The following is a 13,751-nucleotide window of genomic DNA, read 5'->3' on the forward strand; positions in this document are numbered from 1 at the left end:
AAGAAAGAAAGAGAGAGAGGGAGAGAGAGAGAGGGGGGAGAGAAAGAAAGAAAAGAAAGAAAGAATGAAGGAAAGAAAGAAAACAGAGATGCTTTAGTTAAAAAAAGACAAACATTAGTTCTTTTGTTAAACATCTAAAGACAAGACAAAAGAAGGGCTGGAGAGACAGCTCAATGGTTGTGAGTACTGATTTCCAGAGGACTTGAATTTCGTTCCCAGCAGCCATGTGGCAGCCACATCCGATTCCCTCTTCCAGCTCTGAAGACACGGGCATGCACGAGGTACATGGATATACATGCAGGCAAAACACCCATAAAATAAAAATAAACCAGTATCTCAAATTTTACCATAAATTATTTTTATTTGAAAAAATACAAAATACAATGCATTACAACTACTCTTTGCATTTGCTCAACTCCTCCCAGGTCCTCCCACCCTCTTTCTCTCTCCCTCTTTAGAAGACGAACAGGCAAACACACATACAAAATATATAAAAGAGAAAAAACTCCAAGAACACACACAAAAAAAAAAATCCATAAAACCCACAAAATCAGAAACCATATACGAGCAAAGGACCATTAAGACAAAAAAAAAAAAAATTGACAGAACAAAACAATCAGAGAGGGAAAGTTGTCTACCATCGATTCATCTGGCGCTCGCCATTTACTGCTGGGCACGGTGCCTAGGCTTGTGTGTGCCTAATATATCCAGTGAGACATCATTGGAGAAAGCTAATTTTTCACTTGCAGAGTGGCTAGCACTTGGAGGTGGCTTCTGGGTTAGAGATAGGGATGGATTCACTTGTTCTTTCAGCTCTAGGGCCCCATCTGGGGCAGACCCTTGGAGGCAGGCCCTTGGAGGCAGACCCTTGGAGGCAGGCCCTTGGAGGCAGACCCTTGGAGGCAGGCCCCATGCATGCTGCCACAGCCTGTGAGCTCATATGTCAATCTGTCCAGAAAGAAATTTTTTTAAAGAAAAAAAGTATCAAATTTAGAATGAGATGGTTGTAGGGAGATAAAGTATAATGGAATTTGGCCATAGTTAGGTAAATGGAGTTTAAAATAAGCTTAGATTTAAAATTCTAAATGCACACGTTTGCACACAAGCACATATAAAACTGGACAATGGTACATGTCTGTAATCCCAGTGCTCCCAAGGTGAAATGGGAGGTGGAGACAGGGGAATGCCTGGCGGCGAGAGAGCCAGTTACTCTGGCACATGACCTTGTAAACAAGAGGCACAAAGTGGAAGGTTAGGACTGACACCCAAAGTTATTCTCTGACCTCCATACATGCTCTGTGTCAGGCCTGGGTACCCCAACTCAGCCACATAAAGATGAATGATTATTTGTGCACACATCCCCACACTCCCACACAAAAGATTTAAAAAGAAAAGAAAAAATGGAACTGAATTGTCTGTAAAGCTAACACTCCATCATGACCAGACTAGGCTAACTCCAGAAACATAAAAATGACTTTTTTAATGTCCTTTTTGTTTTGTTTTGTTTTGTTTTGCTTTTTGTTATTTGGGTTTTTTTTTTTTAACTCTATTAGAACTCGCCTTTGGGGCAATAGTAGGGAGACTGTGGTAAAGCAGTAAGGTCACTGCTTGAAGTCTGATCTTAGCAACTCCATCAATCTGATGCTTTGTTCTTCCTGTACTCTGACATGCACAAGCTTTCAGGTCAACAAGTTGCTCTAAACTTTAAATGCTTTGTCTCTTAACATTATTTTCAAATAACAGTTGCTTGTGTTCCATCTAAATCTAAAATGCTGTACCATTACTTCAGATATCATAAAGAAAGGGAAAATGCTGTGGATTAAAACTGTAAGATAGCATGGATGGAAAGATTCACCCAATTTTGGAGACACAGAATTGTGAAGTGTGCGACTTAGAAGGTTGCATTTCTTCAACACAGTGAGTGTGAATGCGTGTTTGCACATGTGGGTGCACATGTATGCGAGAGTAGACATGTGCGGAGCCTAGAAGACGACCTTGGGCATCGTTCCTCAGACACTGTCTACCCCTTTGTTGTTCTAAGATGGTTGTCTCTCAGGTCTAGAGATCACCGAACAGGACAGAATGGCCTAGCTTTACTTTTCTCTCTCTTTTTTTTTTCCTTTTAAATTGTGGGTTCTTAGGATTGAAGTAAGGTCCCCATGTTTATAAGGCCCCACATTACTATCTTCCTAGCTCCATTAGTTAAAAGTTTAATGACAATACTCTTCCTTACATGGAGAGTAAAAGTTTCTGTGGGAAAAGGTAGTTATTTACACATACTGTGATCAGACATTCGGAACGACTTATATTTAGTTGAAGCCCCTGCTTCGGGAAATCATGCTCTGTTTTTTCCTAAGAGCACTGCACACCTCCTGGGGCATGAACATGAGGAGACAGGAAGGGATGCATGGTTAGTTGACAGGCTTCTCACTTGCAAGCAAATGGTCTGCGTGTGGGCACCTTGCCTTCCCAAGTTGCCATGAAGCTTATAGCGACCATCTTGTCTTTCTCTGTCAGCCGCCGCCACCTCAGCATTTCCCCAATTTCCCACAGCCCCAAGTCCTGTAACTTTTTCCAGATGGTGATGTGTTTTTAACAAGGTTCCAGCTCCTGATCTGGTTCAAGAACAAACTGAACTTCTGACAGTAGCATTTGTCAGCCTGTAGATTTTTTTTTTTTTTTTTTTAAGATTTACTTATTTTATGTACATGAGTACACTGTCACTATCTTCAGACACACCAGAAGAGGGCCATTGGGTTCCATTACAGATGTTTGTGAACTACCACGTGGTTACTGGGAATTGAACTCAGGACCTCTGGGAGAGCAGTCAGTGTTCTTAACCACTGAGCCATCTCTCCAGATCTCAGCCTGCAGAGCTTTAAATAATGACAAGAGGTTTGTGGTGATGCCGGCTTGAGGACAGGCACATTTTAATGGATTGCTTTGTTGCATATTAGCATTGCTGCTTTTTCTGCCTTTTTTGTCTTATGCTGATAAACTGATGCTCTTAGGGATTTTTTGAAGAATAAAGTATTTATCTGGTCTCTGTCTCTGCTTTCTGAGAGGGAGCCTGTAAGACTTTGGAAGCTCTCAGGAGCATCTGTGTGCTTCCTAGTGGGTCCTGAGGCGGTGAAGGCGGTGGTGGTCATGTGCTGGTTATGGCAGAAAGACTGACTGTCTGATTACAAGGTTGGGCTTTGAACCAAGAGTCATCAGCTTGACCTTTGGACCTCCAGAGTCCAGGCAAGGAAAGTTTAGTGTCACCCAAAGGCCCCTGTATTGGGCATGGGCTCAGCCTTGATGCTTCAGCTAAGCAGTGGAGCCTTTGCAAGGTAGGGCATAGTGGGAAGACAGGAGATCACTGGGAGGCATGCCTTTGGGGGGTGCTGGGACTAGACTCCTCCTCTGTTTCTTTGCAGATTCCTCAGCCATAGTCTGTCACCAAATGAGACACCTCCCCACAGGCCCGAAAGCAGTGGGGCCACCCAATCATGGACTAAAACCTCCTCTTGTCAGAAATTGATTTGTTATAGTAACGACAAGTGAACCATCACACGGTGTCTTAATTCCCTGTGCCTGTGTACCAAACAAAAATCCCTGTAAAATCTCTGACCACTAAGGCTCCTCACCTGAGCTTCGGAGTTGGAAAGCACTCCAGTGTCCAGGGGTCATGTGCCCTTCCTCCCTGAGAGCATCTCACCGGGCTGCACCTGACATGCATCCTCTATTAGAACTGCAATAGCATATGTAGTTCCCTCAGAGTTCCTCTTAGTCATTCTGGTGAATTTTCAAACCTGAGCAGAGAGTCTGAGAAGCCCCGAACTTGCAGCCAGCTGGTCAGAGCCCTAATACTAATGCCAGGGTTCAATCTCACCATTTAAAGACACAGAAACATTTTATCAGACTCATAGACAGCAACAAACTTTTTATTTTTATCATATTACACATAAAAATAGATGCCATTTTCTCACAGCTTGCATGCCCAACCGCTTTATAGCTATATTTGTATCCTGGTTATATTGTGGGGCTCGATCTCTATGAACCTTTGAAGAATTGTTTTTCAATCCCTATTTATAGTTTTTTTAATATTTATGTATTATTTTTATATGTATGCATTCTGTGTCTGATTGTATGCATGTGCATCATGTGTGTGCAGATGCCTGAGGAGGTCAGAATTAGGTATAAGATTCCCCGGAACTGGAATCACAGGCAGTGATGAGCTGGGTGGGGTGGGTGCTGGGGTCCAAATCTGTGTCCATAGGAAACACAAGAGGACCTACAAGTCTTCCTCCAGGTCAACAACCGCTGCACCATCTCTCCACCCCCTATTTACAGCTTTAACTGGAGCTTCCTCCAAGGTGTGCTTTCAGGAACTGACTACAGAAGTGGCTGCCCAGCACCTGGGCTAGAGATCTACCTAATCCAAATCCATCCAGGGTACCCAGAGGTACAAAGGGTACCGAGAGGTGACACAGAAACCCATTAGGTCTACCTAACGGGGTGGGAAGGGAACACCTGGGTCTTCCTGCTGGGCTGGGGGGGGGCACCTAAATCTGCCTGAGGGGCCAGGGAGGGAATACGTGGGTCTGCTTGGCTGTGTTGTTGGAGATAAGGGGACCTCACTCCAGTCTCCTCTTCTGCAGTGTGGGCTAATACTCTGAAACATCTGAGAAATGCAGAGCAGAGCATCTCCATTGTAAGAGTTTGGCACCAAAGAGTCCAAATAAATTCAAAAGCTATTTACTCTCACCACCAACACTTCCATGAAGAAGGAGGGAGAAGAGCCAATTGATTCTTTAAACCTAATTTCAGCTGTTATAAATGTTTGAAAGGTTTGCAAAGTGGTTTTCAATATTTCATCACCCATTTGTGTGAACATGTTTTCTCTTTGATGGGCCTCACCTTGAGCAGAGCTAGAGGAAGAAGGTGGAGCTGCAGAAATGGTGAATCTGGAGGGGCTGACCTCTCCAGGGTAGCCAGCAACACGATCACAGCTCCACCCCAAAGTTTATAGGTGGTCAGCATTAAATTCTTCCCAGGAACTTTCTAGTCTGCTCTTCATTTTTGGGTTTTGCTTTGTTTTGAGACACTCTATAGTCCATGCTGGCCTCTAACTCATCACAATCCTCTTGCCTCAGCCTCCCAAATGCTGGGATTATAGGTGTTAGCTACAATATCTCTCTGGCATCTATTCTGCCTAAATTACATGACACAATTTGTATGTGCAGTAAGGATGGTGCACAAAGACTCACAGCACTGCCTACCACAAGCAGTACGCACAACTGTGGCAGTACCTGCTGCGTGACACAGATGACGATGACTGTAAGTGGTTTGTGTGTTTGCTGAACAAACTTTTTATTGTGTTTCAGACCGCTCACCTTTTGCCTCTGAAAAAATAAAGCTTACTGTAGACAGGAGATGGTAACAGCGTCAGACATCTTTTGCCAGTGTCTGGTGCCATGAACTGGGTTCACTGTGGGAACCTCTTGTTCCACGGGATGAGAGTTCTGGTCAGGTGAGCAAAAAATTCGGCGAGTGACAGACAGAGTCGACACAAGGAAGTGCTGAGTCTGAATGTATTTCTTAAAATGGCATGAGGCTTTTACAATCGTTGCAAAAGAGAAATGAGAAATCTAGCAGCTCAGCAGTTGAGGTACATCTGAGGCCATCTAAAACACACTGGGTCTAAGCAGCAGCCATCTCCTCTGGACTGGTGCAGCACCCCTGGGCTCAGAGCACGCTTGGGCTGCATGGGCCCGACTGGAGTTGGGGGTTGGGGGGAGGGAGCTGTGGGTGTGCCAGCCAGGAGGATAGAGGCTCGAATCTCATGAATCTTAAGTCACGAATCTTGAATGCTGACTGCTGTACACTGTCTCTCTCACACACACACTCGGCTCAATGTCCCACCTATCCTTAGTAAAAGGCCCACTATGCTAATCTTCTGGGCTAGTAGAGACACATCTCTTTCTTGCTAATTCCTAGGAGTGGTTCAGCTGCAGTACTGACTTGAGAATGAGGATTCTACTTGACCTTTCCCTGGGATAAGTCTCCCATTCTGTAAACTTCAATGCCCTACCCACAATGCTGAAGGCAATTAGTCTGGATGGATAACAATTTTTACAAAATTCCAAGCCAGGGTTTGGCTAAGATGTTGGAACATTGGTAAAGGTCAGAGAGCAATGTCCAATTTTGTCTAGCGATTAATAAATCATATCTTGGTGGGCACCTAGCACACAAGTTCGCAAGGACATATCTGGGCTACCTCTGAGTTAGGGGATGCCACGACTGACTGAATACCCAGGAGGCACAAACTCCCTTTGAAGATATAACTCCTCTTGTCTGCGATCAGGCTTTTACCCCTGATATTGCAGACGTAACTGGAGTAGATGAGTGGGCATGGCAGTCTGGATGGCATTGAGAATCTCCATTGTGTAACTCACCCAGTCCACTTGAGACACTGGTCCAAGCAGACTTCCCCTCTGTGACTTTTGCAAGAAGTATTTAGAGGAATACCCCCAATGTTTGCTGGGGTTGCTGTACTGATAGGAATAGAACTAGGAATTGCTATCTGCCATCTAGGCATCTGACAGCAAGAGTCTGATATGGAGGTCAAGTGGGTAAGCTGGACGGGGTGTGTGTCTTAGTTAGGGTTTTACTGCTGTGAACAGACACCATGGCCATATCAATCCTTATAAGGACAACATTTGTTTGAGGCTGGTTTACAGGTTCAGAGGTTCAGTTCATCATCATCAAGGAAGGAGCATGGCAGCACCAGGCAGACATGGTACAGAAGGAGCTGAGAGTTCAACATCTCCATCTGAAGGCTGATAGGAGAAGATTGGCTTCCAGAGAACTAGGATCAGGGTCTCAAAGCCCATGCCCACAATGACACACTTCCCCCAACAAGGCCACACCTCCATACAGTGCCACTCCTTGGGCCAAGCAAATACAAACCAGCAGAGGGGGTTGGGGGTTGGGGGGGAGCTCTGGAGATCAAAGGCTGGCTAATGCTCATACTCTTGCTCTAGGTCACAGCCGCCAAAGCTGGCACTGTTCTTGGACTTCCTGCCTGTTTGAACCAATGAATAATTCTTGTTGAAAGTGATTTCAGGGCTGAAGAGATGGCTCGGGAGGCTGTTCTTCTGGAGGGCTTGGGTTCCTTTCCCAGCACATACAGGGTGGCTCAGAATCGATTATAACTCTGGTTTCATGGGGTCCCATGCCCATTTTTGGGCTCCAAGGGCACCAGGCACACATACAAGCAAAGATATCCATATGGGACCCAATAAAATTGAATCTTTTTTAAAAAAGAAAGAAAGAAATGATCTAAAGTGTGTTTTCCAGTACTTGCACAAGCCTTCCTGAAGCACTTGGGATATTAGCATGAGAAACTTGCCTCTTGATCTTTGGTCTCTGAATATTGTCTGTACATGAGATGTCTGTTGATTGCCAACCTGACAGGATCTGAAATCACCCAGGAGACATACCTGCATGCACACCTGTGAGGGGTTACCTAGATTAGGTGAGCCTCTAGTTTTGTGGGAAATTGTGTCGATTGGGTTAAATAAAATGGGAAGCCCCAGCCTAGCAGTGGGCAGTGCCATTCCCTAGGTCACACAAAGAGAAGGTTGGCTTAGCACCAGGAGGTGTTCTCTGCAGTGCAACTGTGGGCACAATGTGACCTGCTCTTTCATACTCTTGTGGCCAGGATTTCCCAGTCCTGTACCCAAGAACTAGAACCCAATAATAAACCCTTGCTCCCTAAGGTTGTGTTTGTCAAGATATGGCAACTTAGACACCATGCATGTGGCAACATAGTCAATTGATGCTTACAGCCCTTTAAAGGGCAGAAAATGTTAGGGCTTGAAAATGTATCTCCCACCCCAGGCTTCTGCTCAGAAGGCTGATCACTAATTGGTGACACTATTTGGAAGTTCTGAAAACTTAGTGAGGATGGGTCCCTGGGGGCTCATTATTCCTGACTGCCTCCTGCTTCCCTGTCTAGTCTACTGTAAATGTGAACAGAGTCCACTACGAACTCCTGCACTCACAAACTGAGCTGTTTTGCCATGATGGACTGAAAAAGAAAAGCCCTCTGAAATCATGCGCCCCAATACATGTAAATTATGCATGACAGGAAATTTGACCACAGCGAGGCAAGAGCTAAAAGAAATTAGCAAAAGAAGGTGAAAAGTGAGCTGTGTGCTCTTTTGAAGCTACTCCTTGAGGTGAGATTAAGAGTGCAGTGCACTTCAGGTAGATGGCTACTTAATAAAATCAGGAAACCCCTCACATGTAGAGGTGATGTGAGAGGTGGGCCCACATGTCACTTGCACAAACTCCAGGAGGGACAGCTTCTCTATGTCAACAACTGGATAGTAGTTTCTGATCTGGAAGCTTTCTCCTTGGGGAGATTCAGGCCAGTTCAGCTGTGTGGTTGAATTTCTGACAATTCCACCCTGCTTAGTACTTCTACAAACTGCCTGTCTTCTCGGGTTGCTGCCGTCTGTTGCTGAGGATCTGGACCGGCACTATACAAAGTGGCTGTTTCTAGGGAAACCAAAGGTGGATTTTGCCAGCATGTCAACAGGCTTTGTGAACTGACAAAAGCTTGAGGGATGGGGAGCCAAGGAAGAGCCACTGGGCTGGAGTAGTGAGATCCGGGAGGGGCTGCCTGCCAGGCCATGCTGAGGAGAATAAATCAGCAAGGCTGACTGTGAAAGAAGAGTGAAGCTGAAAGTAGGCTACTGCACTTGGAGAAAACAAGGGGACAGAATCCTAATTGCAGAGGCCTGAGAAGTTGGATGGATGAGAAAGGACATGCACAGAGTGTGCTGTAGAACACCGGAAGGAGATGGATGGAGGGCTGGTCTTCTGGAAGAATTGTCTTCCCTCTCATCTCCCCTTTTTTTCCTTCCTCCCTTCCTAAGTTCATACTTTGACGATAAAGATACCACCGAGCAGAGAAGCCTGAAGTTAAAAGGAAGAGAGGTGGGTGACTGACAAGGCCAAATTCAAGAGAGAGGCAGGGATAGCAGGATCCAGAGCAGAGGTGGTGCGATCTCGGCCAAGAGGAAGGACATCTTTTGTGATATCTCAGTTGTTGTGGAGGGTGTGGGTAGGTGGGACAGCAGCTGGGTGGAAGCTGGGAACCTGATTCCTGTGGAGCTGGAGGCAGGCCACTTGATGAAGGTGAGCACAGAAGGCAGGCGAGAGGCAACGGAGCAGGACCATAGGAAGACCCAGACTGACGCGGGGAGTGTTGCGGGCCGCTTTACAGAGAGAGCTGCACAGACGACTGGAATGGGAACTCACTGGTGCCTGCAGTACAAAAGTCAGAGGCCAGAGCAGCTTCGCACAGTGCCAAATGGGTGCACAGTAGAAATGACCCACCGGGAGCTGTCTGATCTTCCTGTTGCATTAGTATAAGCTTCCGCCCCGGTGCCCTTGGGTTGCCAGGAAGCTTCAAAAGCTCGCCTCCCATTTCCTGTTGTGTTGGCTTTGGCTCGCACGTCTACTGCCCAATCCCTGGCCACAGCTAACTCAGCCACTAAAGACCAAGAAGAGCAATCCCTCTTCAACCATCTTGTTGCTTTTCAAAGCTTCAGTTCACGGCCAACTCCGGTCTGACAATATCAAACGGGACATCTCAGAAATAAATCCTATGCTTTCGTTAAACTTTATTGCAACATATTGTTATAGTTATCTTATAATTATAGTTATCCAATCAGGGTTGGGATTTCCTGAAGATAAAGCTCAAGGCTTGCTCACAGGTTCTATCCCACAGCTCTGTGTTGGGGCCATACTCAAACCGTTTCCCTTCAACAGGAAAGAAGATGCAGGGTCAGCAAGGGGGTAATGTGAGCTATCAGCATCCGAACAAGGGGCATTTAGGTTCTAGGTGCTTGTGGGAGGACTTAGGGTGCTACACAGAGTTTGAAAAGGCCCAATGAAGACCGAAGAAGGGATCCTTAAATATTACCACAGGACTCTGATGAGGGCCTTGGGAATTGTCTTAGTTAGGGTTTTACTGCTGTGAACAGACACCATGACCAAGGCAAGTCTTATATAGGACAACATTTAATTGGGGCTGGCTTTCAGGTTCAGAGGTTCAGTCCATTATCATCAGGGCAAGAACTTGGCAGCATCCAGGCAGGCATGGTGCAGGAGGAGCTGAGAGTTCTACATCTTCACCTGAAGGCTGCTAGTGGAAGACTGACTTCCAGGCAGCTAGGATGAGGGTCTTAAGCCCACACCCACAGTGACACACCTACTCCAACAAGGCCACACCTCCTAATAGTAACAATTCCTGGGCCAGGCATACACAAACCATCACAGGAGGAGATAGTACGAACACATGGTTGAGCTAATCGGCACATTTTTTTGAGATCTTTTAAAATCTTGAGATCTTTTGAGATCTTTTCTGAAAGCAGTTAGTAGCCTGCCCAGGAATGTGTGTGGAGGGAGTAGAAACCATAATAAAAATAAACCCACTGCCCTTAGAGGGTCTAGCTGGGAGGGAGATCCAACAGGGGATCCTGAACCTGTGGAGTGCAGAGCAGACACTGTCTGCATCATCTTCCTGCACAGGTAAACAGACTGGATCCCAGAGGAAGAGAAACGAGGGAGTGTGGCTTTGAAAGATGGCTTAAGGTGGCCCAGGCCGGAGGAGGGACCTTGTATGGGAGACTTTGAGTCCAGAGCCTTCTTGGAGTCATTGTGCTCGTGTTACTCACATACAACAGAGTGGGTTTTTGAAAGGAATGCTGTAGGAGCTGGCATGTGATCTGCCCAAATCTGCTGAGTTTTAATTTTATGTTGTTCCCTTCAGATATCCCTAATAATAGCAGTAGTGCCCCTGGGTTCCTGATTTCTGTGCCCCTGCCCCAGCCTCAGCTTTTGCTGTCCAGTCAACCCCAGCATTATCTCTACAAACCTGCATTTGAGTCTGAGGGAGCCCCGAGCCTGGAGAGACAGGCGAGTAGAGTCTCCAGTAAGTCCGTGGAACGTCAGCTGAGAACATGCCCTCTGAGTGCAGAGCTGGAGTCTATTATGAGTCACAGTAACAAGCAGCATATTGGCTTATATTCCTTAAGCCAGTGTTTGCACATGTTCTGAAAGGTACCCTTTTCTTATGTCTGCCTTCTGTTCACAATTGCCTTCAAACCATCCAGTCGACAGCAGCTCCTCAGCCCTGTGTGTGTTCTGAGGGCTGCCCAGTCATAGAATCACAAATCAAAGCCATTGAGATCCACAAAGCTAGAATGGTTGTAATTTTGTCCTTTAAAAGTTTGTATCTGTCGGCGCGTTTTCCCCAATTGTGTATTCCATATGCACCGCATTCCCGTTCCGTCTTTGTACATGATTTTGAGGCTCACCCACGTGAGCAAGACAAAGCCAATCCTATGCCTTGACTTCAGTTACAGTCCAGTGCAGGATATAGTATATATCAACCCCCTTGAATTGTGAGGACACTTTAACCCCTCCTTAGTTGTTCTGCACCTTGGAATTGTGAAGCTCAATCTGTGATTGAGAGTTGGTATTAGCAACTGGGGGTATAAGAACTTGTGTTTGTACCAAGGCTACAAGTTCCAGGGGAATAATGAGTATTTGGTGAGTGAAGGCTGGGGAAAAAAAAATCAATGTACTGTGATTTATTGCTACTCAGTAAATTCCAACATGGTGGAAAGATACAGACATATATTGATGTTGCTAACAGCTCACTTGTTACAGTCTTTCTGGAGGTCTTATTTGAAACAAATACAGCTCTGCAGGCACATTACCAGTCATCTAAAGAGCCAGCATTTCTCTTGTCACTCCCTACAAGCCAGGAGATTGCCCCTAAAAGTACTTGCCTCACAGCTAATATATTGGATGTGCATGAGTGCCTCCCAGAATCACTTGCAGGAAGCAGAATAAATGAATCAACGAGGACATAAGTAGATGATTATAGCAAGAGTATACAGAGTAAGATAAGCTCATCAAATAGATTATGTCCATTATCGAGTTCTACATTGACGCTAATTCATGCAGGGCATGCTTCCCTTTCATAAATAATGTGCTTTACAGTTTCTTAATGTGCTTTATAGTTTCTTAACATCGGCGTTTTCCAGTGGAGAACCAGACTCAGCCGTCTACTCCCTGACCACTGCAAAGATCAGTGATCAAAATCAAATATTGTCATGCCTCCTTTTCCTGATCAGAATATTAATAAACAGATCAGGAGGACAATTTATTAACTTGCTAATATCCAGTGGATAGAGGCAAGGGCAAGAGCTGATGTAAGTCTGACATAATGCAAACAATCCACTTGTCAATGGATCCCCTTTTAGAAAAGATTAGACTTGTGAATGCTTTAATCTGCCTGCTAAAAGATTGTATGTAAATCATATGCAAATGATCCCCATTGCTGACAGTGACTAACAGCATTTATTGTATCCCACACGCTCAGCTGAGAATTGTGGGGAGTGACTGGCCCTTTAGTAGTATTTTGGGATCTAAGTCGCTCAATGGCTTCGAATGAATAGGACTTTTAAGAACCTTTTTTGTTCTGAGTTGGAGTCTTTTCCCACTTAATTTTAATCACAACTTCACTTCATTATAAATGTAATTTTTCCTTTGTTGTTAAGAAAGCTACATGCCCTACAACGTAGGAGGTATTTTAATGCCTTTCTCCCATGATCTACCTAGCCTCTGTTTATACACAAATTGATTTAACTATATTTAATGACTTGACAGATTAAAATAGATTCTTGCAAAAAATGTTTAAAGAAAATAATGAGTAAAAGTAATTTTTTTCCTTGGTTGACTTAATTTTACTCATGGCTATCACTGCCATTTTCTGGCTTATTGAACAATGAAGAAAAGCTAAATGAACTTAAAAACCCTACTTAAATCAGTTTCGGATGGATGGATTTTCCTACCTTCCAAATGATGATCTCTTTTGGTACAATCTCATCTCATGCATTTTCAAAGGGAATGGGCAGATGGCCCAGCTGGAGAACAGAGACAGGAGTTCACTGGGCCTGTAGGTACTGGCCTGCTTCTCTGGACAGCCCAATGGACTCATTTGTCTTTACTGCCCAAATCATGTTACAAGATATAAGACACCAGGGGACCTTCCAGCTGAGTGGGGCACACCTGTAATCCCAGTATTTGGGGAATGGAGGTATAAGCTACACAGAGAAATCCTCTCCCACCTTCCAAAACAAAGAAAGAGGAAAAGAATGAAAGAAAAGAGAAAGCAGAAAAAAAAATCCAGGACTAGTGTCTTAGTTAGGGCTTTATTGCTATGAACAGACACCATGACCAAGGCAATTCTTATAAGGAAACATTGAAATGGGGCTGGATTACAGGTTCAGAGGTTCAGTCCATTATCATCAAGGTGGGAGCATAGCAACATCCAGGCAGGTATGGTGTAGGAGGAGCTGAGAGTTCTACATCTTCATCTGAAGGCTGATAGGAGAAGATTGGCTTCTAGAGAGCTAGGATCAGGGTCTTAAAGCCCATATCCACAGTGACACATCTACTCCAACAAGGCCACACCTACTCCAACAAGGCCACACCTACTCCAACAGGGCCACACCTACTCCAACAAGGCCACACCTACTCCAACAAGGCCACACCTACTCCAACAAGGCCACACCTACTCCAACAGGGCCACACCTACTCCAACAGGGCCACACCCTCTAATAGTGCCACTGCCTGGGCTGAGTATATACAAACCATCACAACTAGGAATATAACTCAGT

At 45.1% G+C, this 13,751-nt stretch overlaps 1 long non-coding RNA gene across 1 annotated transcript; it reads left to right on the top strand.

The window, feature by feature from the left end:
* Window positions 1-4,345: 4,345 nt before the first annotated feature.
* LOC116084728 lies at window positions 4,346-5,036 on the top strand. Its single transcript, XR_004116241.1, has 2 exons — window positions 4,346-4,466; window positions 4,644-5,036. It is a non-coding gene; the product is annotated as an uncharacterized LOC116084728 (long non-coding RNA).
* Window positions 5,037-13,751: the final 8,715 nt, after the last annotated feature.

Source organism: Mastomys coucha, unplaced genomic scaffold (genome assembly GCF_008632895.1).
Source record: "Mastomys coucha isolate ucsf_1 unplaced genomic scaffold, UCSF_Mcou_1 pScaffold9, whole genome shotgun sequence".
Taxonomy (NCBI): Eukaryota; Metazoa; Chordata; class Mammalia; order Rodentia; family Muridae; genus Mastomys; species Mastomys coucha.